Raw genomic sequence first — 26,931 nt, 5'->3', positions numbered from 1 at the left:
TTTTTAAATCTTATTTAGTCTTTGTGATATGCAAAAAAATAAAGTAAATGTGAAATTTGAGAGAGATTTCGTAATACGTTGACTTACGTAATTAAATTTCTTAGGGCTCGTTAAGAAAAAACAACTGTTACAACAGCAGCCCGATACCAAAGATCCTCTTAGTGTACGCGGCACAGGACAGGTTTCCCGCTTGAGTATTGCAGTGGAGGGGGGAGGGTTATGAGACCTGTGATATTTACATACCAGCCAGAATCGATATTTTGTTAATTGATCTTCGCCAGACTCATTATCCTCTTTGACACAGCAGCGCGCCGGGTAGGCTCCTCGCTAGTATGGAGAAAAAAACGCTCTGGCAGGTTCTGTAAACGGCGATTTACTTTTCAGCTATATATTTAAAAAGGAATTAACTGTGGTTGATTGTTATATAAAATGTAATTTGTTCATGATTCATATCCACCGTTACCATCGCCGTCGATTTAGGAATAAATTGGTAATTGTGGCGAGCGAAGAAATTTTCGCTCGTGAATGTACTAATGACAAATTTTATACAAAATATATAATAGCTTAAATAAATAAGCATACTGGATATATAAACTAAATAAAAAAGACAATTTGTCTAATATTATTTCGTTATAATATGCATATACTTAACATTATCTGAAAGCAGTTCTTTTTTTAAATTAGTTGGTCTTATGTTCCTTTAAACGGAGTACAATAAATTGTATTAAGTTGTGTTATACGAAAATATTTTAATGCATACATTTATTTGTTTTACAACAAACAAACATGAAATCCGTCATATATACATCTGTTTTTGGTACATTACAACTAGGTTTACGTTTTATGGAAGCTTCGCTTCCAGACCCGCAAACGTGTTATATATATTATATATTAGCGTGTTAGTTTAATTTAGGATATACCACAATTTTAGGATTGTAAACATTCTAATAACAATGATTTATGATGCAAATATTATTAAGTCAAATGTTTTTTTGAGGGTGATATTTTTGGAGGTTTTACAATCTATTTAAATTTACTTTATGTCATATAGAAATAAGATAAGAATACACAGAGAGAAGTGCATTTTTTAAAGTTTTTACTTTTTTAGTTGATTGGTTTTGATTTAAAGTTAAGTTGCACCTTCAGATGGAAATTAGAATATATCACTCTCAAAATGAGCATGGATTACAAAATTAAAACATTAATGCATATAATAGTTAAAGTTTCTGGAAAAGTACATCAGATGATACATACAAATTTAATAAAAATGCTTTCCAACCTAAGTAAGGAAGATATCTCTCGTTTTATTATGTTATTCTCGATGACCAATTTTACAAGGAGTTGATTGCTAGTTTAATTTATTTATTTAAAATTCTACATTTTATTTCGATTGCAACGTTAGAACTTAATTCAATACGTAGAAAGGGTGTAAAGCTACAAGCTACATAAACACTATAATTCAAACCTATTGTAATTTCGTAATATGAAATCGGGTGGTTTTTAAAATATAAACAAGAACTACCAGATTTAACATTTTAAACTGTTTTCCTAATATTCTCAGTTTTCCGGACTTTCTTGAAGGTGGCGATCAGTGATTGCCGACTGATCACTACTAAAAGAGATACACAACTAATGAGAAACCTTCTCCATATCAGGCCTATTTGCCACGGAGTTAAGTTGATCAGCATGGTCACATCCGGTCTCGAGTAGTAAAATTGTCAGATAAAGAACTATGACGTCATTTCAAGGTTACGCCGTTATTCATATGGCAATAATGTGTTCTTACATTTTGTAGTCTGTGAAATTGAAAGAAGAATACCTTAGTTTTACAAGTTTACAACCTACGAATGAATAAAGATATGGAAATCTTCAAGGCTGAGGTACGTCAGCCTTGCGACTCATTGTACCAACTCAGCATGATTCCTAGATAGGGAGTCCTAGGTTCATATCTTTCACGAGCTGAAGAACTGTGGCTCCCAGTCTGGTTTGTATAACATCCTCCAGAGATGAGCTTCCAGCAGTATTCTTCTTTTCGATGCCAGTGTGACACAATCAAAAAGGATATAATAAGCAGTTCCAGATTCCTGGCTGCAAAGGTGACATAAGGGTCCATCGTTATAGAACCGTATGTTTCATAAATGACATCTGAAGTTATACAAACTTTAGTTAGGACATAATTCACCATAGAATAAAGTTATGAAAATTGGGAAACCTTTGTGACTTGTGTAACAAAGGGATCAATGGATACATTTTATTGCATCTGTATTGTAGATCGAGTAGCTAAAATTTTCGACTAAGTACCGTATTTAAATAAGATTTTGGTGAGACTGTGAATCGTATTTTAGCCTCAATCAGCCTTCAAATACAAACGTATACTATGACTTATTTTATCGTCACCATTTTAACTTTTTTACGGATTTAAATTTAAAACTTTCTATATTTGGAATATGGCAGTATACATACATAATATAAATGTATATATATATATATATATATATATATATATATATATATATAAGTATAAATACGTAATATGACAGTATGCAGTGAGTTATTTTATATGTGTGTATTTTTATTTATCTTATTCGGCCTTAATAGCAGATTGAAGTTGTGGCGAGTACAGCTTAAGCGGAATGTAAGGTACTCTGATCCCCAAAAATCTTCTATTCGTTCTAAAATCAAAGACATTATTACATACATTTTTCTCGATGGCTCTGGCGACGGAGATGGTAAATCTTATTTGCAGCCTTAAGTAGGGAAATAATGAGGCTGCTTCTTACCTAGATGTTTAACTAAATCATACCTGGAACTCATACCTTTCTTCTACTCTGACTCTGAGCTTGTGACAAGATTTTTATCAGGAACCCCCGATATAACCACAGCATTGTGGAAGTTATAATAAATCGCCATTTTCTTCTCAGTGAATTTCCATTCCTCTTAGCTAATGAAAAATGAACTATTAAGCAGTTCCATTGGGCGGAGCTTGATTCAGGGTAAATAAACACACTTACTTGCCAGTTAGCTACCGCGCGAAACCCTGGCCGGGTAGCACAGGATAAGTGGTATCGACCTCGTCCGAAATAGTGTCGTTCTTTTGCAGAACTATGATGAAAAAAAGTTGTGAAATATTCTATTTCGATTGGAGTGGCCATAACCGTATCTTTACAATGTGACTTTATAGCACATATGACGTTCACTGGCTCAGGCATTACTGAAACTAATGATTGATTTCCGTATTACTTCAAGAGGGTACGTAATAAGTCCTCGAATGATTCCTACTGTAGTACTTTTCACACGACTGGAAAATACTTGAACAAGAAATATATTCCTATTTTTAAGAGAAGGTATATATCATATCAATATATTTATGGTGCGAAAAATAGAAGTTACATGGGGAAATAGTCAGTGGATGCCACTGGGAATCCGTTTGTCTTTTAACTTATAACTAGCTTTATTCATTGAAAGTACAGTAGTTGTAACTGACTTCATCTGAGAGAAGTTCATTCAACACTACCAGCAATCGCCCTCGCGGATGAACCGAACAGCCTCGCGGCCCGGGTGCGGTTTACCGCGACCAGCCATCTCTCCCGCCATGGCAGGAACCAATCCCAGTAACATAATCCCGCTAATTTTGTAACTGCCCCTGTTCTCTATTTCAAACAAATCATGTAACGGCGCTGACGGACTAGTTTCGCTGATTTCTTCGGTGGGAAATGAGACCGTCTAGTCTACAGATCAGGTGTCAGTCCATGGAGAGTAGGCGGTGCTACCGAGCTTGTTCATGTAGTACACAGAACCAAATATGAGTAGTTCGGAATCTAGGATAACGTGGTGCAATCGGTTTCCAGTTGAAATAATTCTTTTGGAATGTTTTAGGTAAATTTAGGTTACAGCTCTTTAACATACCATTTTTGATGACAGTAAAAATAAAAATAATTGTTGATTATTCAACGAGGACTGTTATGATTTTAAAGCAGAATATTCAGATATCTCATATTTAGGCCTAAATACCATTTGATGATGTGGATGTGAACTTTTTAGAATATCTAAGTGACGTTTTGTTATTTATAAAAACGTATAATTTCCTTAAGAAAACGTTATTTAATATATGCAATTTTCTTAATTTATATTTATTTAATTAAAAAAACATAATTTCCTTCAGAGATGTATGTATAAAGAAAAGGATTAAGGTATACCTCATATAAACATTTCACATGTTTACCTTCAGCAGTTTATTTGGCCCATCTGGCAATCGAAATTGAGAAATAACATAACTAGCTTAATTTAATGTTTTAAACGCCTTTAACTGTTCGTGAAGTAATAAAAAATGTGGTTTATACTCTTGTTATGTCTTTAGGGAAGTTATCATAAAGGGTTATAATTTAAAAATTGTTTGGACACCAGGTTTAAAGAATTAGATTCCAAAGGACTGCTGGAGTAGTAACAATTAAATAAAACCTGGAAAAATTTAATTAGAATCAGTCCATATTTTGTTGTAACAAGATTATACACGTCCATCGCTCAAGAATTAAACTATTCACAATTTATATTTTTATGGGACATATTTTTAAATAAATAAAATACATAATGGTATTATTTTATAGAATTAATAAGGATATAGTGTAAATTATATATTTAAACCTGTTTCAACAAAATCATTTAAGATGTTAGTATTCAAAACTCTTTAAATGATTCTTAAAATGAGCTAGTTGCTTTTTATTATAAAATAACTTAGTAAACACATTTTTAGTTTGTATATGCTAACACGCAAGAACAAACTCGAAATTTGGATAAATAGGTATATTAAAATATAATTATATTTCCACATTTTCATTAAAATTATTATTTAGCAATATGTACAGACATTTTCACCTTAACTATAGTCGACTGTCTAAATCCCCATGCTATGCTTTTCTGCGGGGTAAAAGATAAAAAAAATGTTTCGCTGAGTTTGTTTTGTGTCATTTATTAATAAATGTATTTGATATTGTAATACATGAAGCAGTCATTATAAGTTGTAAGTTTATTGTCTCAAAACTCCCTTGCGCACGACTTTCTGGAGCGACTCTCCCTTGTAGAATCGCCAGAAGTCTAGGAGAGCTTAGTCAAGAGAGGTCACATAAAGCTGGCCATGGGAGAAACACTGAAATGTGGTTTTTGCTTCTATAAACCCCATGCTTTTGTTAGGTTATAGAGGTTAATTTATTTCTACACATCTGGCACAACACAAGGCCATATCTTTTTCGTATTTAAATTTATAGGAGATTTTGTTATCAATTGTTATAAATAAATTGTTAGAAAAGGGGTTTTTGTTATGAGTATTGATTTTGCTGTTATGGCCCAAGTAGGTTTAAATACTATTTGGGGAAAATTTCAGCTTAGTAGATAGTGCGTAGCTTATGTCGATGATACGAGTTTTATATACTGAGATACTGTGGGTAGTTGTAGGTCAGCCCCTTCGTCTAATTTAAGGTTGGAAACATGCACAAAATTTACTTAGTTTTTAATATTTAACATATTTTCGGGCTGAATTTTCCAAAATCCTTCTTGGTATCCCATCTATTCTTTAAAGTCCATAAGACTATTTGTGCCTCGTTTCATGGTTGAAGGGCTTATAGTTTATCTTTTTTATGTGAAAAGTCAGTTAGTAATAGTATTTTACATTTATATGTATAGATTTACATTGTATTTGACTTGTGCAGTGTAAACGTAAATAAAAACTTAAACAAACTACAAACATAAGAACTTAATTAAGAATCAATCACTAAATGCCTTTATGAATAACCTTGTGTATGATTCCATTTTAAATTAGAACACAAATCTAAAACTGTGTGTTAATTTACTACTTAAAATAATATAAATAAAAAATAATAAATACTACATTAACTGGAAATACACAATAAAGGGTTTTAAAATGTAATGTGTTATTGCATATAATATTAAAATGTAAACGATAATATTACTGTTATGTAATAACTGGTTACCCAACAAATAACTATGCACAACGTCATTCTAACGGTTCTTAATATTTAAATTTATTTATTACACAGAATCAATGTTGGGTTTGTAATATGTCACGTGACGTGTTGGTGTAATATATACAGTACAATCTACTGGTAAGTATACGATTTTAAATAAAATATTAGTTATTACTATTGTGAAGTTTTATATGGACATGTAACACTAGCATGTGTAGAGTCAGCGACGAGAGGCCCAATTCTAGCGCCGTGTCGACCGACCAGCTATTAGGGTCCTGCGCCCGTCTGGTTCACATCAAAGAACCCGAAACGCACCCGAAATTAGAAAGCTTACTTCTGTAATCATTAGGCCGGCGCTCCGCTGACCCTTACAGTTTCGGTTTTTACTCTCAGAATTTTGTCCCAACCGATAATTGTTGGGGACCGATTGACGAGGGTCTGTCCCCGGCTTGTTACCGCAGCGAAATACTTTTGACTTGTCTTTTATAGCGTAGCGTGTATCCGTCATGAAACTGTACTTCCCTTGTGTAGTCACTGTCATTTCCTTTTTTCCTAGCGCTCTAATTATGTTGTCTTGTGGTGTGATTTTATCAGACGTCCAAATGATACTAGTTTTAAAAGGTGATTCGTTCCTTAATTTTTTAGCAAGGCAGTACAAGAAATATAACGAGGTAAGAATTCTCTGCCCTTTCATTAGCACTTTTGTAGCCTTCCGGTAAAATGTGGTGCTAAAATTGATTGCTGGTAAAAACAAGAGAATCGCTCGTAATCAGTAATCAACTGAAACGTTACAGCTTGATAGCAACAGAATTTCTTATTCACATTTTTTTCTGAAACCGCTGTTGAGCACAAATTTATCCAGATAAAAAATTATATGTTTTCACAAATATATACTTTTAAATGTAGGTTTTAGCAAATAATAAGTATGCAGTACCTGGTCAGTACTGTAATGTCGATATAAGAAACAAATTTACCATCTAACTTTTACTTTAAATATAAAGTCTGTTATAAAACCGATCTCAGTTGTATTTTGACATAATTAGGATTCTCAGGCCTGCTTTTGCGTATATTTTCTTGATCGGAGAAACGACGTAAAATCAGCTTTGGTACAAAACATAGTAAGGCCGGAGTAAATTGTAATGGCTTAAATAAGCTCAGGGTGTCCCTGTTTTCCAACACGAAATTGTGTACGAAGCTTTGGGTATAAGTGTTAGTATATTATATTAGAAATGCGAAAGTTTGTGAAGGTGTTGAATGGTTTGACACTCAATCACACAAAACCTAGAGGACAGATTTGGACGAAATTTGGCATCTGACATTACTTGGATAACTATTACTTGGTTAAACAATTTTGTTTACATTTTATTATAAAGTATATACATGTTAACAGTTTACTGTTTCAGTATTCAATTATTGTATGTATGTATGATGTGAGTTTGAGTTCTAGAGAAGGCTTTACAGGTCTAACTCCGCCTCTTTAATAAAGGCATTTTAATTTTATTTCATTTCATTACAGAATAAGACAAGGCATTTTCGTATTCAGAAATATCACTCACAAATACTCTTAAAAGTAATTTAAAGAAAATTTATTTACTGTAAGTATAGGCAATATTTTTGACCGCTTATTGAGTCCTAGTATGATACATATACTGACAAGTAGTATTATCTAATTGTCATTATAGATTGTAGCAATGACGTATTCAAACCAATGAGATTATTTTAGACCATTTAGAAATGCACTTAATGAACTATATTATGAATCCGTATATGAGGGTACTCGAAATTGGTTTCCTTTGACATTGTAGGATTGCATATTCACAGTAGCTGAAGGAACAGAGCACTAACAACAAACCACTCGATTCCACTCGACTATAGCAAATGGAATCATAAAGCAATACACCAGACAGTATATGCTATTGCTTATGAGAAAATCGTCGAGGAAACATCGCGTCTGTTTTTTACTGTGGCTTACGATACTGATTAGGAATATAAATATTTATATAATTCCTACAATAAAACAAGGAAATATGATGATATAGTGAATAAAAATTAGGAAACGGTAATTTGGGGAAAATATAACTTAAATATGATTGAACAGTCTCTGAGGTCAAGAAGAGTCAGTTGTTGCTGCTTAAATTCATTTCCGGTCTAATTAATTTCCAGTTCCACAGGTGAGTTTATGTTATTGCGCTGTCGAAGACAATAAATACATATCTGGATTTTGGAAACCATTTTATATTAAAAAGGGACTACTTGCGGTGTACGATGTTTCTAGAGCTATAACTTGTTTCGAGGTTTTAATCCTGTCAAGAATATATATATGGATATGAAAGTTAAAAATGAATACTTTGGTCAAAAAGCATCTACTTCTGTCCCTTGTTTTTTCTCCTTCCAGTATAAAGGGAAGAGCGTGAAGCCCTTTGTTTTTCCTTAAGCTACAGCTTTGTTCATTAAGGTAAGTGTAGGTAGTATTTTAAATGCATTACATGATTTGAATTCGTCAGTAGGTTGGAATTTATGAAATCTACATTATGATTTAAATGTAAACAAATAATGTTTTTGCATTTTTGGTGAACTTCAGCTTAATGCGTCAACTGTTGTTCGGTGTCAGTTGACTTTAAATTACTTCTTGGAAATATTATAATTATTTTCCCAAATATATTCCGGAAAATTTTTCCTGTTTTCTCTTCATCAAAACCTTCCTTGGACGTTTGAAAAAAGAATTATCCAAACTGATACAGCCGTTCTCGGGAATAGCGCTTAACAACACACTTAGCGATTCATTTTTATTTGCAAGATTTAGTTACTGTAAATACAGGTTTAATATTGAGATACAGTCTTAGTCAAAATATGTAATATATTTTATTCTCCGAGTATGTTTTATACTTTTTAAGCTAAAATTATTTGTTTGTGGTGAGCAGTTATCTTCGTTTTCATAGTTATCTTCACAAAGATTACCATCTTCAGTAGTGCTTGATAAAATGTTAGTATAAAAACTGAAGATGATAATGTAGACTAACGCCTTCCAATATGTGTTTACAAAGACTTCGTCACTCTATTGTTTTGCGTTTATGGTGATTATTCCAGGTTAAATACATCTGAGTTGCATATAAAAAACGTTATATCTTTTATATCTTATATCTATTTTTCAACATTTTGTGTTTTCAAGGAACTTAAAAATAAACCTCTTGGCTATATTGAAAATGGTGATTCATATAATCACTACCTTTCGCTAATCACACACAGAATATATCTGTACTGGCTATGTTGTGAAGAGTCCCAAATGTTTTGAAATTGCAAAATTAATGTACACGCACACACACGCGCGCGCGCGCGCACACACACACACACACACACACACACACACACACACACACACACACACACACACACACACACAGTAGAATGCTTTATGTATTTTTTTACTCATTTAGAACAAAGTTTTTTCAAAATGGTCGTAGTTCGTCATTCAAAGTTTTTCTCCTGAGTTAAAACATGTTTTACAGTTTTATACAATTATTGTGCTTTTATACATTTTTATGTCTGGTAAGATTTTAAGACGAGAGCTATAAAAGATTTTGTAAAAATATCAGTAGTAGGAGTGAATGCGACAGATACGGCAGTTATTTAACGGATCGAGACATAAACTAATCCGGTTATTCGTACTATGGCTTGAAGCCTTTGCAAGCCACATACTTTCAGTAGTTTTAGTGTAGAGGCTTGCTATATTAAGTTTAAAAAAGTTTTTCAGACAATCTTACTATTTAATTTAGTTGTCTACGACCTCATATGGACCTAAAAGCGTTAGCTATACTATTTCTTCTGTTATTACAACTACTTAAGTATCAGTTTCAGGATGGTGGGCCCTCTAAATTAAAAAAAAAAAACATTATAGTGCCAAACACTAACAAGTTCTCATAACAACAATGTTGTACAAATCGCTATTTATGTCCGAATGCCACTTTAAGGATATATACTATTTTATAGAAGGATATAAAACTACCTTTGAACGGTTACAAAATCGTACTCTCCAAAATAAAGATTACAGATTTTATCAACAATTTTATAAATTGTGTACTGTTACGAACCTAATAAGTAGGCTACTACTAACTATTACAACGTGGGGACAGCGTGAGTGTACCTTAAGGTGTATGGACACTAACATTTACATAAACTGAGTACTAAACCATACCCAGACCATATCCCACTCGCTGACGAGAGTAACAGTAAATCAACAAATGGAAGTTAGGCATGGCAGGCAACTGCGTAATCCACTTTACATGGTCTCCTTGCCGACAGTAACAGATCTCCTTGGTTCATGTCTTCTTTAACAGCATTTCAACCATTTCGTACTTGATAGTGAACTTGGATTGGTTTCTGTACACACAGAAACGGTCTCTTCAGCCCTTTCAAAACTGAATATCAACGTGTATATACATATATATATATATATATATATATATATATATATATATATATATATATATATATATATATATATATAGTATATTTGGATTAGTCTGGTTACCGACAGTAACATATATTTCCAGTTCTTAAAATATATACAATCTTTTTTCATTTCCAAACATTTTCAAACTAATACAATTTTTTATTTCGGCAGTAATAAATGTTTCTAGTTTTTCTAGTAGATATACGATAATACTAAACTACATAGTAGATATGTCCCACTAGATGGCATAATTGGTTAGCATCCTTACCAAGTACCAAATATATATATATATGAGATTAAAACCAAAATATGTTACTGGGAAATAAGTACAAATGCTGACTCCTGTAAAGATTTGGAGGGTCTTTTTCTTTGTTGAGTGTGTTTGTGACGGCGGAAGGATTGTGAAGGAAACAGGATTTTTTGCCGGATACTTGCAATCATTTAGTGATACAACAAATCAAAAAGAAGATCTGTTACTTTCGGTAAAGAATTGCAAACAAAATTTGTTTCTGCATGAAACATGGATAAAAATATATAGAGTCCGGAAAAGACCGAGAAAAGCTGTTAGTCGGTAAGGAGATCAATGAAAATATGATTCTCTATGGGGAATTTGTAAATAGTCCAACAAATATAACTTTTTAACTTTCTATTAACTAAGTTATCCCGTTAGGCCGTGCAATACTTCAAATACTCGCTCACTCAAAAACTCTTATTTATTTGTTTGTCACCTTTCCATTTTCTTATCAAAAGTAGCACGCCTCCGTAATGTTAGTATTAATAATTGATTTGCGTAAACTTGTCTGCAAATATTCCCGAAACATCCGGGTTTCCATAATTACATTCATACCGGGTTCATAATCAGTTCTACAAAGCAATTACGCAAAAAATCATAAGGTCACCTTAGTATTGCTGCTGTACTGCGTTTACACTGCAGTTATTCGAAAGATGCGTAATCTGTTATGGATTGCGGGAGAATTTGAAAACAAGTAAATCTCCAAAAAATGAGTTAAATAGTCTCTTTTATCTTTGTATACTGAGAATGCAACTATACGGAAGTTACATTGCTTTCTTTGGCAAGATTAGGGCAGAAGCTTCAACTGAGTCAGTCACCAGACCTAGCCATGGAATATTGAGAATGCAGTTATACGGAAGTTGCGTAGCTTTCTTTGGCAGGATCAGGGCAGACGTTTGTAGTGAGTCAGTCACCAGACCTAGCCATGGTGTATTGTGAATGGAGTTATACGGAAGTTGCGTAGCTTTCTCTGGCAAGGATTAGGGCAGAAGCTTCAACTGAGTCAGTCACCAGACCTAGCCATGGAGTATTGAGAATGCAGTTATACGGAAGTTGCGTAGCTTTCTCTGGCAAGATCAGGGCAGAAGCTTGTAGTGAGTCAGTCACCGAGGATAAATCATAAGGTCCACTACTCTGTGTAGTCTCGTCGTGATCGTGGTTACCGGGCTTTCACTTACCTTACTACGTGGAATAATAGAAACACATAAATAATGTCGCTGGCATGCGATACATCTGGCCAGCAACCTCTTTACTCCAACGTGTTTACCAGTAAATGTATGCGGAGTGTGAAATATGTGCCGAGACCGGTGTAAATGTGAGTTTCGTGCGAGATATTCACATGTCCACATCATACTAGCGGACCTAGTGGTTTCCACCCAACAAAGTTTCATCTCGGATGTTAAAGAGTTTACAAATAGACACCTGATTTTGTTTTACAACAAGTATTGATATTTTAAATATTAATTTATTACTTTGAGCCTCTATTTGTAGCTTTAAAAACAACCAAGTTACATGTGGCTTCGTTTAGTTTAGTTGACCTATCAATATACTTGTTTAAAATGCAACATTTGTTAAATTTATCGCAATATTTGACCAACGTAGTACAGATCAATAAAAAACTAAATTGAAACCTTCTTTACCATGATGGAGAGCTATCATTAAATACCACTGAGGTGAAAAATATCATTATATGCATTCCACACTTGGCTTCGCTGCATCAGACCTGAAAAAATCCCTACAGGGTTATCATCAGAAATCCCCAAGTTTTGCACTCCTAACTTATGATGTACAAGCAATGTGAAATATCTGTTAACACATAATAGAATGAATTCTCTATTAATTGTACAGAGAAGTATTAAATTAAGTACAAATACGTTCTTGTCTTTAAGAAGAATTTAGTTCACATATTTTTTTATTTTTAAAGAGCTAGAGCAAATTTAGTTCCAATGTCTAAAATTTTATAGTCCAATTTTAATAAAAATAAGTATTTGTGCTCTCATTGAGTAAAACAATTTGGCAAACACAGAAAAGAAACAGGATAGAAAAATAACGACTCATATTGACCGCAGAGACGGTTTAGTTATACGATATACTTTCATCATTGGGACAAAAATGTAACTATAACACTTGAAATGTCTTTGACCGGAGATAGATTACAAGTGCTGGTAGTAGAAGCTTTTTGACCCAATGAGATGTTGGAAACCAACAAATGTATATGTTTTATAGATCAAGTAAATGAATTAGACTGGAAGTGAATTTAATCAGACGGACCTGACTCTTTTTGACCGCAGTAATGTTTAAGTAGTACCAAGTTATTTTCTTCATCGGAACAAAGAGGCAAACTATAACTGTCACCTGAACAATTTTTGATCGAAATTAAAGTAAAAGAGTCGAAAGAAGACGCTTTATGACCGAAGTTAGTTTTCGTTGCTATATATTTTGTTGATCGGAGCACAAGGCAAACTCTGCAATGGTACTGGAAATAAGAAAGTTAATTTAATTAAGGAGAAGGAACTTGATTCTTTATAGCCAAATTAGTCGAGACTTATCTATCAAAAAAGGAAGTGTCCTGAATTATGTATCAACGAAGGAATAACTTTTCTCTACAACATCTGGGCTGGTGATCAATTTGTGAAAGTTTCCATAAGAAATTCATTAGAGCAAATACATTTTATTTATTAAAAGAACCTCTCATAAAGTAATCAACTGTTCTATGTAAACATTATAATATTACAACACAATCACATTTTTAATTAATTTAAGTACCATTTGAAAAGTGTTGCTATTTATAGTCTTGAAAGCATAGAATAAGCATAAAAGTAATATGGACACCAACATAATATATATTTATCTAAGATAAGCTTAATTCCATTCTTAAACTGCACAAAATGCCGTATATCATTATGAACTATATCACCATTACTATGCATTATATCATTAATTGCTATTGTGTTCGGATTAAGGATTCCTCCACGCTGGCCTAAAATAGTTCAATTGTTACTCAAATCGTCGAAGCACTTTAATAAATTATCATGGAATGTTGGAGGAAACATCAGGAAATTGTGTGACAAACCGCAGGTAACTCCTAGTATATATATATACAGGGTCTAAATTAAGTCCTGATCCTGATACGTCTGGATATATTCCAAACGGATTGACATATCAATGTACAATCCTCGCCATACATATTAAAATGCTTTTTTGACTTTTTGAAGTGTAAAAATACTCCACCCCTTTTTCAAAGGGAAGTAAAGGGGTGTTATTTTACATTTTCAAATTATAACCCCTATCTTGTGACATATCATTTGAAAGGTAAATTCTAAAGAAACACAATGTCATGAATACAATATATCTACGACGATCCCAAAGTTATGGGCACACAACCCCTTACATTTAAGGGTGTAAATTAAATCCTGATACGCCTAGATATATTACAAACGGATTGAGATATCCATGTACAACCTTCACAATACTTATTAAAATACTTCTTTAGGATTTTTGGAGGACAAAAAGATTTCACTCGTCTTTAAGAATTAAGAATTAAGAATTCTTAATTCTTAATTCTCAATTCTTTATCCATGTACAACCTTCACAATACTTATTAAAATACTTCTTTAGGATTTTTGGAGGACAAAAAGATTTCACTCGTCTTTACAAATGGTGGTAGAAGGAGGTAACTTTAAATTTTCAAATTGCAACTCCTATCTTGTGACATGCCATTTTAAAGGCCTATTCAATAAAAACAAAGTGGCATGAACAAAAAATCCGACGATCGTAGCAAAAGTTATGGGCAAATAATCCCTTACATTGTAATGTCATCGAGGAAAAGACACCTCTTACAAAAACTATGCACACCAGAAACATTATATGCTACGTAAAGAAATAAGATGGGCCCCTCCAAGTTACTACTTACTAAAAGTTAGCACGCATGTATAGTGTTGATATTTGCAAGACATTGACTTTGTCCCTACAGATGATTATTTTTTGCGTGATTTGGCCAATAACGTTTGCTAGAAGCCACGTTGAGGTGTTTCCTTAGTCTCATTGTGTTTCTATTGAATACACATTTAATATGACATGTCACAAGATAGGGGTTGCAATTTGAAAATATTTTTATACCCATCTCTACCCCCATTTGAGAAGGGGGGTAACATTTTTTATCCCCCTGGAATGTATTCAGGCGTATCAGGACTTAATTTACACCCTTAGATGTAAGGGATTGTTTGCCCATAACTTTGGATAGGATCGTCGTAGAGATGTTTTGTTCACGTCATTGTGTTTCTTTTGAATTTAAATTTCAAATGACATGTCACAAGATAGGGGTTACAATTTGAAAATTTAAAGTGACCCCGCCCAACACCACAGGCATAGTTGAAGATTATACATCGATATCTCAATCCGTTTGAGTTTGCCTTGTTGCCCTGTTCATGTAAATATATACACATACTCAGTTCTGAGAAGCCTACTTCTGTCAAAAGACAACTAAGATGAGTATTTAGCAGTCTTTAAATTTATAGTACAAGTTAGATAATAACTATGTCATTTATATCTAATACTTAATATCCGCTAAAAATTTACAGTTCAAAGACATTCATATTTACGTGTTTGTTTCTTTAATATTTTAGAACATTTAGAGTTGGAATTGGTTGGAAACTTTCATAGCAGTTTGCATATTTCATGTTGCATAGTTTTTACAAATTTCCTTAAAAGGAGTATTCGGAACCAAACTCTGACCATCAAATGTTGCAAGACATGTTCTAAGGTAGATGAATACTCACCAATTATCTGAAATCTCAAAAATGCGTAAAAACTAATGGTTAATCCTTACAGAATTGACGCACTATAAATTTAAACAAATCGAAAACAGTGGTTAAACTAATTAAAAATATTGTTGTGCTGTCATGAAACAATGTTAAGACTGGACAGTTGATTAGATTTGACAGGCTCTTTCAATAAATGTTGCACAACTTTAGAGACCAAGATGGGATTTTTCATTACTTTGAAGACCAGTGGGGCTTAGCCTGAAGGGACTTTTGAAATAAGACTACGCCTATATTCATACCAGGGACCTTAAGAATGTCCATGAAAATTTTCAGTACAATCGGTTGAATAGTTTACGCGTAAAAACAAAACAATCAAACGAAGGCACTTTCTCATTTATAATATCATTAGGATTATTATCGATAAAATTATCATGGTTTAAATATTTACAATAATTATTTATACATATTGTATATTTTAATATTAGTACTAAATTATAATAAGAAGATAGATTGTTTTGTAATAGGTGCGTAAATATTTTTATATACATGTTAAGCTTTATACCAACATTACTGAAACAAATATTTATTCTTAACACTTCATGTGTACATTTTGAAACAAAAGTATTTGCAAATTTTATTTGTATTTGCCATAATACACCTGAATGATCGAAATGTAAAAAGACAGGCCAAGCTTAAGATATCCACCATTGTATTGGGATTTTATAAAATTAACAATTTTCAGCTAAGTGGCTTCATAAAATGTCTCCATAGGGAACACTTTTCAGATACAATAAAGTCCCTAAATATAAATTGAGAAGATTTCCTCTATATTACATTCTAATTGTCATAGATATGTTCTACAATAAATATAAAAATACTAAAAACAAAAAGTCTTAAGATTACAGTTTAAAAAAGCTTCGTAAAGCATAGGACGGTTGATAAGAGAAAACGAACATGACCGTCACATTAGAAAGTATCAGCCATACAAAACAGTTCAACGTACTTGTCAAGACCAAAATTTCCAAGAGTGCAAGCACTCTCTATGACAGGAAGTCGTATAAGAGCGGGAACTAGCGAAGAGTGAGAGCTCCCATAAATCCAGACATAGATTACAGCATGCAGAAAGCGAAATCGGAAACTTCTATAAGCCTATAACACAGCAAGTCATTTAGATTAAGTTCTTGGAAGATCTTCTTTAGCTCCGAATTTTCGAAAGATCTCAGAGATTGTGAGCTGAACCATTATGCTTTCGGAACCTCTATATTTTAATCACATTGTCTCATCAGGTGCACAATTGAGAAAATTATAATACCTCTTTACCTTCATTACACTATATTTATAAATAAATATATATATATATATATATATATATATCTGCTGTCGAAACGATACAAAGATATTGTTTTGAGCTTTTTCATTGCCGAATTTTTTGAACCTCTTCACACGAATATGACGAGATTCTACGAATCCAGTTTGTGAAAACGTCAGATTTCAGACCCTGCACTAGGTGAACTGGAGCAAACTCAACATTTACATTGAATCAACCGTTTCCACCATAGCTACGATTATTCTATACCTTTAATTAAATGTTCCAGTTGGATCATGGTCTCACTGGAACTTTCCTTAGTTTTACATTTTCCTTAAAGTTTTATATTTTTTATTTCTTATTTTTATATTAGTTTCTACTTTTTCTCTTGATTTTTCGATCGGTTCTGGTTTTAAACTCATACACAAAATATCTAGAGCATTAAAATCATATGACCGTGCTGGACATTCCATAAATATCCTACGGTTAGGGTATTGTTAATTTAACGAAGGCCGTACAAATACCAATTATTGGAAATATAATTCACTTTAACCACAATTACTAATATAGGTGCAAAACTAAGAACTTGTGTGAGAAGCCGCGGGTAACTGCTGGTGGTAATATAATTCTAAAACTTTGTATTTATGCGTCGTAGCTCAGAGAGTAACATATCTTACTACTTGTAACTAAGTGGCCGATATCATGGCTGTTATTCGAGTATTCCGATTCATAATGTAACGAAAAATGTTATCAAACTATCAAAATCTTCAACACAATTAAAATATTTGAGACATTTTGACCTTAATGTTAGAAATATTTGGGTCTTGTGTGAACCACAAGAATATATATGTTAGTCCTAAGTTATTATGTTTTTTTATAGTTGAATATGGTTCTATATACATAATACATTCTATATGATAATCATATAACTGAGGATGCATTATTCGACTTAACAGGTACAATCAACAGGTATAAATCAGAATCGGCTTTTATAATTAAATCAGTACAATCAAATCAAAGCCATACTAGCTCGGAATCCACGTTAAATTACTGTTTAATAATTTATTGAATGATTAACTGTACCAAGCTAAGGACCAGTTGATCTCAAATTGTGCGAAGGATGTTAGCACATACACTCTCATACTCTTCGTCACTCGCAACACACAATGAGGTTCAACCGCTCTCTTTCTAAAAGTATCTAAACATGTGGCTGGCGTTAACACACATTGACAAAACAAAGACAAATATATAAAATCTGGATACCATTATATTTTCTCCTCTTGCAGTGTACAATACCCTTTGAAAGTATTGGTTAAAAGGTATACAAACACTATTTTGACGTAAAAGATGAATGGAAGAAGTTCGTGTTTTATTATTTATAATAATTCATTTGCCTAAGTTATAAATCCCAATTTCTTCAGTTATATTTAATTAAAATTATAATTTCCTTGAGTAATAAATGAAAAACGCCGTTTTATTGGGAATAATTACAGAATATACTAAATTTCCGACTTCAATGTCCCTAATTCCTCGTAGAGTAATAAAAAAGTTCCTATTATTACGCCTTTACGCAAATTATCCGAAATAAACATGAATTTAATTTACTGATGATTCCATTTAATTACTACTCCCCCCCGCCAATTTGTCACATAGAATTATATATCCAATTTCGTCTTTAATACTGACACAACATATCGAGGCGTCTACTGTTGCAAAACTTCCTTGAGAGTTTTCAAAAATGAGAGGAATAATAAACCTCGAGTATTTGAACGATATGATAAGAAGTTTGAGATTTGTTGCTGAAAAACTAGGTGAAACATAAACAACTTAAAATTGTTTGAATTCTTAATAATACAACTTTTAAATGAGAGATTCCTCATAATTCTACTAGCAAAAATAATAATGTAAAGAGTTAACATTATTCTTACGGAGCAATAAAAAAACGGTCGTCAGTGAAGACAACTTAAAAAAACTAAATTCATATATATTAAAATTAAATTTTGTTCTAACCCGTACCTTCTATTGGAGTGAGTTTTTGTAGTCGCCCTTTTGATGTGTGGGTGCGTGTGCTCTTCACCCTAGAGTATGAATCCTCCTGAGAAGGATCCATAATCAAGGACCTCATGAAAGATCGTCACTAACTCGGAGCCTCCAAGTCTAGTGCAGTAACTTTATATGGGATTATTTGATAGAGATTTCTCTTTTTGATAGGAATTGCAGGGCTTAGAGTACTACTCGTGTTCGAATTGACATCAGAGATGCTTAAAGCAGCACGGAAAAGTGTGAGATGGAAGTTGGTACAAGAACTGAAAATTAGTGTGCTTAGCGACATTTTACAATGATTTCCAAGAGATATTCCACAAATATATCCATTATTCGTATGACACCTATTTCTTTAACTTTGACATGTATCAATGGATGTTTACGTAGTATGTCAATGTCTTAAGAACTTAGAAGACAGATGTATATTCGTCATTCAGAATTTAGGCATTATTGGAATGACCGATTTTGCGCAGTGGCTATTTTCTTTTGGAACTAAACAACATTGAAAAATATATTATTAATTACAAAACGATGCTACGCTAATAGTCTTGTAGCGTTGAACCCCCTAAACACATTGGCAACAATGGCTTAATGCCGCAAAAACATCGGAAACAATACATTTGTTTACATCAATTGTGTCTTGATTTACATAACACCTACGTGCTATATTAAGGTCATGTTTAAATTTAGTTACTTCAAATTAGAAATAAACAGATGATCTGTGAAAAATAATATTTTCATGGCGATTTAACTAGTCTACCCTCAACTACCATGTGTTACACCTTTATATTTTGTCCAATTTAGTACCAGGGTACTGTGAAGCCCGAAAACACCGAGCTCGAGAAGGAAGGGTAGAAGAAACAATTAGGAGTAAAAGTGTGGCGAGGGTAGAGTGGCCCGGCGCGGCGCGGGGCGCGGAGAGGTAGCGAAGAAACCTGGTAAGGTATGCATAATGTATCCATCCGATGTGGGAGGGGGAACTGAGAGCGGTCCGTCGGTTCCGAGATCCCAGGCGAGCACGGCTAAAACCTGTCCTGTGTGTCGGCGGCCCGGCCGACCCGTCCACTGCTGCCTCAGTGTCAGTGCCTGTGCCGACTCAGCTACCCGCATGCGAGAGAGAGGCCTGCGTGTGTCGTTAGTGCAGTGTGAGTGTAGTGCAGTGCAGTGTTAGTGTGTCAGAGCACTACCATGAGACAGGATACACACACAGCTAGGATACTCTGAGATCAGGTACGGTCAAGTCCGTTCTGGTGGACTCTGAGGTCGTCACTTCTTGGTTCCAAACCGTAGGATGTCAGCCATAAGAATAACCATAATCTATCATTTAACGCCAATAATAGGTATTAAATTAAAGTAACAGTGTGATTGTTAAATGAATGAACGTAGTCTAGTCTAGTTGTTTCTTAAAACACGATAGAAGTAACAATTTGTATGTTTAAACTGCCTAGATAAAAAATTGATATCTCACTACCAATTGGGAATAAGACAGTATTTAATATCATTCATGCAAGTCGACGTAAAAATGAACTCTTATAAAGTAAGAATTATAGTACGTTATTTCGTTTTATGACCGTGTTCTTTTAAAAGATGTGTTAAGATTTTGTAGTGGTTGTCCAGCTTTTATTATACAACAATTGCAACCTAAAGAAAGAAATAATACCCCTATTAAATCGGTATATATTCTTACAAATACAATGGATATACAAATGTTTCTATATAGAAGGATCATATTGTTGTTAATAAAGGAAGACTTTTCCAAATATATAGTTTTACCTCAGGAAATCAGCATTTTTGGGTAGTCCACCGGGAGACATCAACGCTCGGTTGAACGGAATCGCGCAACTGAAAATGTTCAAAACAAAAACAAAACTAGCGTCATCATGACCATTTATATATACGTAAAGGTCGCTTATAATTTATAAATCGTATAAAATCTTTGCGAAATGGTAGAGTTGTACCGTGATAAATGAGAACAGCTGAGGGCGCTAGTATTACGGCACGGCGCAGCGCAGAACGGGAGAGGTGAGAGGCTAGGCGAGCTGCTCGGACCGCGCTAGGACGTTGACGCTGACCACGGCAGGCTACACTAGGCATGTGTTTAGTTTCATACCAGCCGGTCCATCCGACACGTTACAGACACAGTCCTCTGGCCGCCGGCCATTTCCACCGGTCCTTTCCGACTAGTTTTTGTCACTGAGGTCTTAAAAAGCCATCACAGTTTGTAGAAATAAACTAGGAATTATTTGTGTTGGTAATTTAATCTCCAAAAGATTTCTTTGGACAGTACATAAACTAGATGATATAACAGTTTCTTAAGACATGTTACATTTCAATGTCAGTGAATTAGTGGACTTCAAAATAAAAAAAGATAATTTATCTAATCTAATTGCCATATAAAATATCTCCCAAAACTACGATACAGTTTTACTACTATGAAGGAAAATCGCAACGTTTAAATAGTGACACTAATCCATCTAATATGAGTAAAAATTGTGGGGCTATAAGGCTATAATTGAACTGCTTTTATTACATTTATACTTGCATTTATACGTTTATTACATTTCAAACTCAGAGTCTTTTACCGTTTAATTTATACAATTTAAAAAAATAATAACTTAAATGCTCACTAAAACTGACCGCCTGCAAACATCTTGGAGTAACAGTCTCAAGTCCCAAAATTTGCTAGGTCAAACATCATTATGCTTGATCTAGTATTCAAATGATGATTCGTTCGTTACTCTCTTTCTAATTTTTCCTTTATGTACAGAAGAATATACATCTGAAGTATATATTGAAGTATCGTGCTCGTGCAATGATCCTGTACACCGTCTCTCGGTCTTATGATAACTCCAAAGACTGCAACGATTCAGCTCCGAAATAGTTTTTCATAACGTACTCAAGAACGCAAAAGAATTTAGGAAACACCTATGGAGGCGACTAATAATTATTTTTTGTTAATTACCCGAGGGCCTGGCGAGTGCGGCGCGGTCCGCTGTGGATGGGAGGGGGGAGATGGAAGAGAGAGAGAGAGAGAGAGCGAGCGCTACGAGGAGGTTAGGCGGGTCGGCCCAGCCAGCCACTCCGTGGCACTGGCACTGGCATTCCACCGTTCGACACCCCACACCAACAAAAACCTCTCCGAATCCGCCACACCGGGTCAGTCCGTACCCTCGATCCGCCGTCCGGCAGAATAATGCCCGATTCTCTTACGTTTTTTAAAGCGAGAACCGGTTTTTTCCGTATTACATTGTCACTGAACCAATCCCAGTTTGCGATAAATTTATTTCCGAAAGTTGTTTTGGTTGGTATACAATAGGACGAAATGTAAGTTTCGTCCTAAGATCGACCGATGTCCATTTCTGAGAACGAGTAAGACCAAAGAATGTACACAGTCTACATCCGGGCGGCAAGATCGTTATATTCATGATTCATTTGGATGGGAATAATAATAGCCTTGTTGCGAATCATGAAACTATTAGCTGAAGCGTACCGATAGAAATCATACATAACAATCTTTAGGTCTTGAAGTTTAGTTCTGTCCATAACTAATAAATCATCATTAATAGAAGTTCTGAATTCATTCTTGTACCATAAAGTTTAAGATATAAAATGTTATATTACTCAAGGGTCACTCTCATTCACTTAAAATTACAAAACTTAGAATCATGAACCTTAAGTTCATAAATACAAAAACATGCCAGTTACGCATTTTTTGCAGTAAATGTATCTGTTTTAAAGTTAGATTGAACAATGTATACTTTTAGGCCAAAACGTATCAGGCTCACCTCATATATTCTTACGAGTATAGAGAGAAACTTGGGAGAAAAGTGAATCCGTAATACTCGGAAAATGTCTAGGTATTTTCTTAAAACATGGAATAGGGCAACCTCTTTGAAACGCGATTAAAGATGATTTTAATAGTAAATAGATAGAAAATACTAGATTCAAAATTTAATTATGTCCATACTCTTGTTACTTATGTACACTTCTAATAAGTATACATGTAGGAGCTAAATATCTATTTGATTAATTTTACACATTCTTCATAAGTTAAATAATTAATAAATAGAGTAAAATATCAGTAAAAATAAAGTTTATTTAATAGAATGTTTAAATTAGTGTTAACTATACTATAGGCTACTATAAGAAAATTAGTTATAATATATTTGCTACAGATTAGGAAGTATAATCACTTAACGTTTTCAAATTCTGATGTTAAGTTACAATATTTTACACGAACATATAAAACTATAAACTAGTATGGACAGAGAGTAAACTTTGTTACGGAGAGTTACAAATTTTGATTTTGCTAAACAAAAATTATTGGATTGGTATCATATATTAACAATAGGCTATTTATTAGTTTATTCATCAGTTATTAAAAACCCTGAGTGAAGTCTAGCCTATGAACCCGTGTATTTGTACCAAATAGTGATTATTGATATAGGTATAATAAGTATTGAATTTTGCCTAATTAAACATGAAACTATGGGCAACAGTACATAATCGTCTGAAGTAAATAATATGGGACGATAGTCCCTATGCTATGATTATGAGGACATTTTAGTTATGGTTCCCCTGTATGAGAAAATTCATTACTTATTGTATATTTTATTTAAGCTCGTTACAATTTTTATTGTTACTTTTTTAAGGCATTAATAGTTGGAATAATTGTAATCTTTATATTATCTTTATTAAATTAAAACCTTCTCTCACAAAGAATGGGTCAATATGCCACATTATATTGAACTAGGCTATATCGGCTCTCATGTGTAGTTGGATTGAGAAAATCACCAGAAGTTTTAAAAACAATACAACCACAATAGCTCTTTTGATTTTAAAGCAAACATACTACAAATCTCAAAGTATGGACCCTACCAATATGTTAACCAGTCCAAAATTAAGTTAAGGTACTTTTGAGAAATGTTGAATGTAAAAAGTCGCCTAAATACGTGACAAAATATATTTATCAATTAAAGGAAGAAATCACATTTACCGCAGTCAAAAGATAATCTAACCAAGATTGCGGTTCAATTCCGAATAAGAAAATAATTTTCAAGTGCCTTAGGACCGTTTCCCCATAAAACGTATAGTATAATCAATTAAAATGCACTGGCGCGTACAAAGAAACTCTCGTAAAAAAAGACAGAAAAGGTTACAGATCCAAATATACCGAAAATCACATTTTTGTTAATAAATCCATGACTCCATTTCTTTAATTGGAATAGTCGGTTATTAAAGTGATCAAAGGTTATTCTGTAAGGAAGATTAGCAAATGTTAGTAAAGTGTAGCAAAAGGAAATATGTAGAAAAATATGAATATTACATATAAAACTATTTTTAGTACAATATGGTTAAATAAATGTATATTAATCATCTCGATTGTGAAAATTCCTGAACTTCCTCAACTGAAATAGATCATTGAGATTGCTAAGTTCTATACATCTTTTCAATGTAGAACTTTTGTTTAATTTACTAGCGATATTATTTATCATCTCTGATTATTTTAAATATTCAAATAAACTTTACCTTATTTTTTGTAAATGAATCTATTTGTATTTTTTTCATAGCGACGTATTAAAATTATTATGAAACCGATAAATTGAAAAAGTACATCAATAAGCAAAATCACATAACCACATTTTAATGTCAACCTAATTTAAACTGTAAAAGTAATTGTGTGTTAGTACGGTAATAGTATAATTAAATAATGCAAGTTTCAGTATTTTGTTTCTAACTTAAATAGCGTTTTGATATTAACTGTTACGTTTTAGAAATTGATAAACAAAAAGTTTTATTTTTATAAAAGCATGGACTATAATTATTACAATACTATTACATTATTTATTTAAATTATTATTAATGTTTCGTGCGTACGTATTAACGCATTGTTCTACATTAAAACAAAATTACTCTAAGCATTGTGATATCCGCATGAATGATGTAACATTATTGTGTTTTCCAAATGCTTAAATTCATTTAATATGTAAGGCCACAACTAATATTCATATGCTGATGTCGCGCATGGGAATAATATCAAATATTTTATATTTGTTTTGCAATCAACATTCTGATTTTAATGACGTAGGCATGTGATGAAAAAGATGTGTTCCATGAAATTAAATACGACAAAAAAAAAAAAAAATTCGAATACATTGATGTTTCAACCCACATTTAATGCTCTGTTATTTGATATAGGACGAATAAAGCTACACTAATATAATAAAATTATATAATTTCTTTTGCTTGTACTGAATGATAGATTGCCGATAAGAAACGTTGTTCACTTTCTTGGCAATGTTTACATCATTACATAAGCGATTGCATCATACAGTGGAAAACTTATTTAACACTAATCACTGGGTTTAGATAGACGTAGCATAAACAATAATGAAAAGTTTATTTAGTGATTAAATTGTTGAATTTGTCCTAATTTTAGTTTCTCAAATAAAAATGGCCTTGAAAAAAGAATAGTGATCAAATAAAAAATAGTGATGAAAAATGAATAGGTTATTATTGCGTAGGCAATATCATGCTGCAATGGAGCTTTGCAAATACATTCCTTACCCTTACCATTGGTAGAATGGAGTGCATTAGAGCATAGTGGCAAGTTCATGTTTCAGACATTGCTCATGTAACATCGTATAACGAAACTTTAGTGTCACTAACTTTATTACATAAATGACTCACTTTGTTCAATTCTAATTTTGAGCTATACATAAGCAATCGGTTATGTAATAAATACCACTCTGATGTGTCACAAGGCTACACGGGGTGAACTGCAGCAGTAGAATGATTATCCGAAGAGTGTAGTGGAGACGGCCGTGAAGCTAGCGTTCATTAGAAGAATTCTATCAAGATAACAGCGTCTAGTACTCGTACAGTAGTAGTTCAATGTGATTTGTACGCATGCCCAGGCCAACTGAACGCTCGCAGACCCTAATGGGCTCACCCGTCTCTCGTCGTCTCTATTTATGCTACCCCTAATTGATTACTTGTCGTCAGCGTACAGGTATTCACTGCAGGAAACGAAAGGGGGTCGATTTCAAGTGCCTAGACATTTATTGGCCTGGAAATCTCCAAACCCTTACAGCAAAAGGTTCACTCGTACAACTACTCGGTCATTTTCAACGATTAGAATAACGTAGGTAGATTTTGTAAGTCTCATTCCATTTTGTTAAATTGCTAATACTGTTTATATATATATATATATATATATATATATATATATATATATATATAAAACGTTTATTGCACCACAAAAAAGTAATTTATCAACTAATCTGTGAATTCTGTCCCAAAGGTTATATTGGAAATAACCATCACTCCATTAAGACTAAGAATGATTAATCATAGGTTTGATACTGTTCATAAAATTTATGAGAGATCATTATCTGCTAATGCGATTTCACAGTCGAAATAAACTAGAAAATATGTTCAACCTAAAAGGAATTTAAAATTTAGAGCCAAATCCCAAAGTACTAATCTGAGTAATTAAAGCAATTTTAATATAAATAAATTTTCAAACTAAAGGCAACCGGATAGTTTGAAGTCAAATGATTTTCTTTTCCTTTATTTTAAATCAAATTTTAGTTACATGTAAACATTTTTAAATATTCTCCATGTGCCGCTAAATTACTTGTAGAACAATAAACAGTATATCATTTAACACATTATAATCATATCTAGTTAAAAAGAATAGTACATCAGTAATAATTATTGCAGAAATTACGTTTACAAAGGTTATAAAATTTGTAAATACAATACAACAAAATTGATACACGGTGGGTGTATATTTTTAAAGCACAGCGTACGTTTAATATTAGGGTTGGTATATACTGAAATTTTATACAACTAGAAATTCGCTATATGAACTCTTACCCATATCTTGCATCAAGTTAGTACTTACTGATAAGTGTCATAAGTGACAAGTACGAATCGATTAATTCCATATAGGCTTTCGATTCGATTATTGTAATTTTAAAATTATTAAATCTAGTATGCCTGACAAATGAACACAGTAAAGATATTGTACATTTAAATGCTTTATTGACTCTTTAACCAGTTATTGATCCATTGATAGAACTTAACTGTTACAA

The 26,931-nt window shown here is 33.1% G+C and overlaps 1 protein-coding gene across 1 annotated transcript in view; it reads left to right on the top strand.

The window, feature by feature from the left end:
* The first annotated feature begins 19,897 nt into the window (after positions 1 to 19,897).
* The window catches only part of LOC124357241 (protein dachsous), a 307,451-nt gene continuing 300,417 nt past the window's right edge, over positions 19,898 to 26,931 (top strand). Inside the window, exon 1 of the mRNA XM_046808795.1 lies at positions 19,898 to 20,062. The gene's annotated coding sequence lies outside the window, so the exon portion shown is untranslated. The remainder of the gene's footprint in view (positions 20,063 to 26,931) is intronic.

This window comes from Homalodisca vitripennis, chromosome 3, assembly GCF_021130785.1.
Source record: "Homalodisca vitripennis isolate AUS2020 chromosome 3, UT_GWSS_2.1, whole genome shotgun sequence".
Lineage (NCBI taxonomy): Eukaryota > Metazoa > Arthropoda > Insecta > Hemiptera > Cicadellidae > Homalodisca > Homalodisca vitripennis.
The sequence above is the reverse complement of the archived record's forward strand: the minus strand, read 5'-3'. Positions and strand labels throughout refer to the sequence as shown.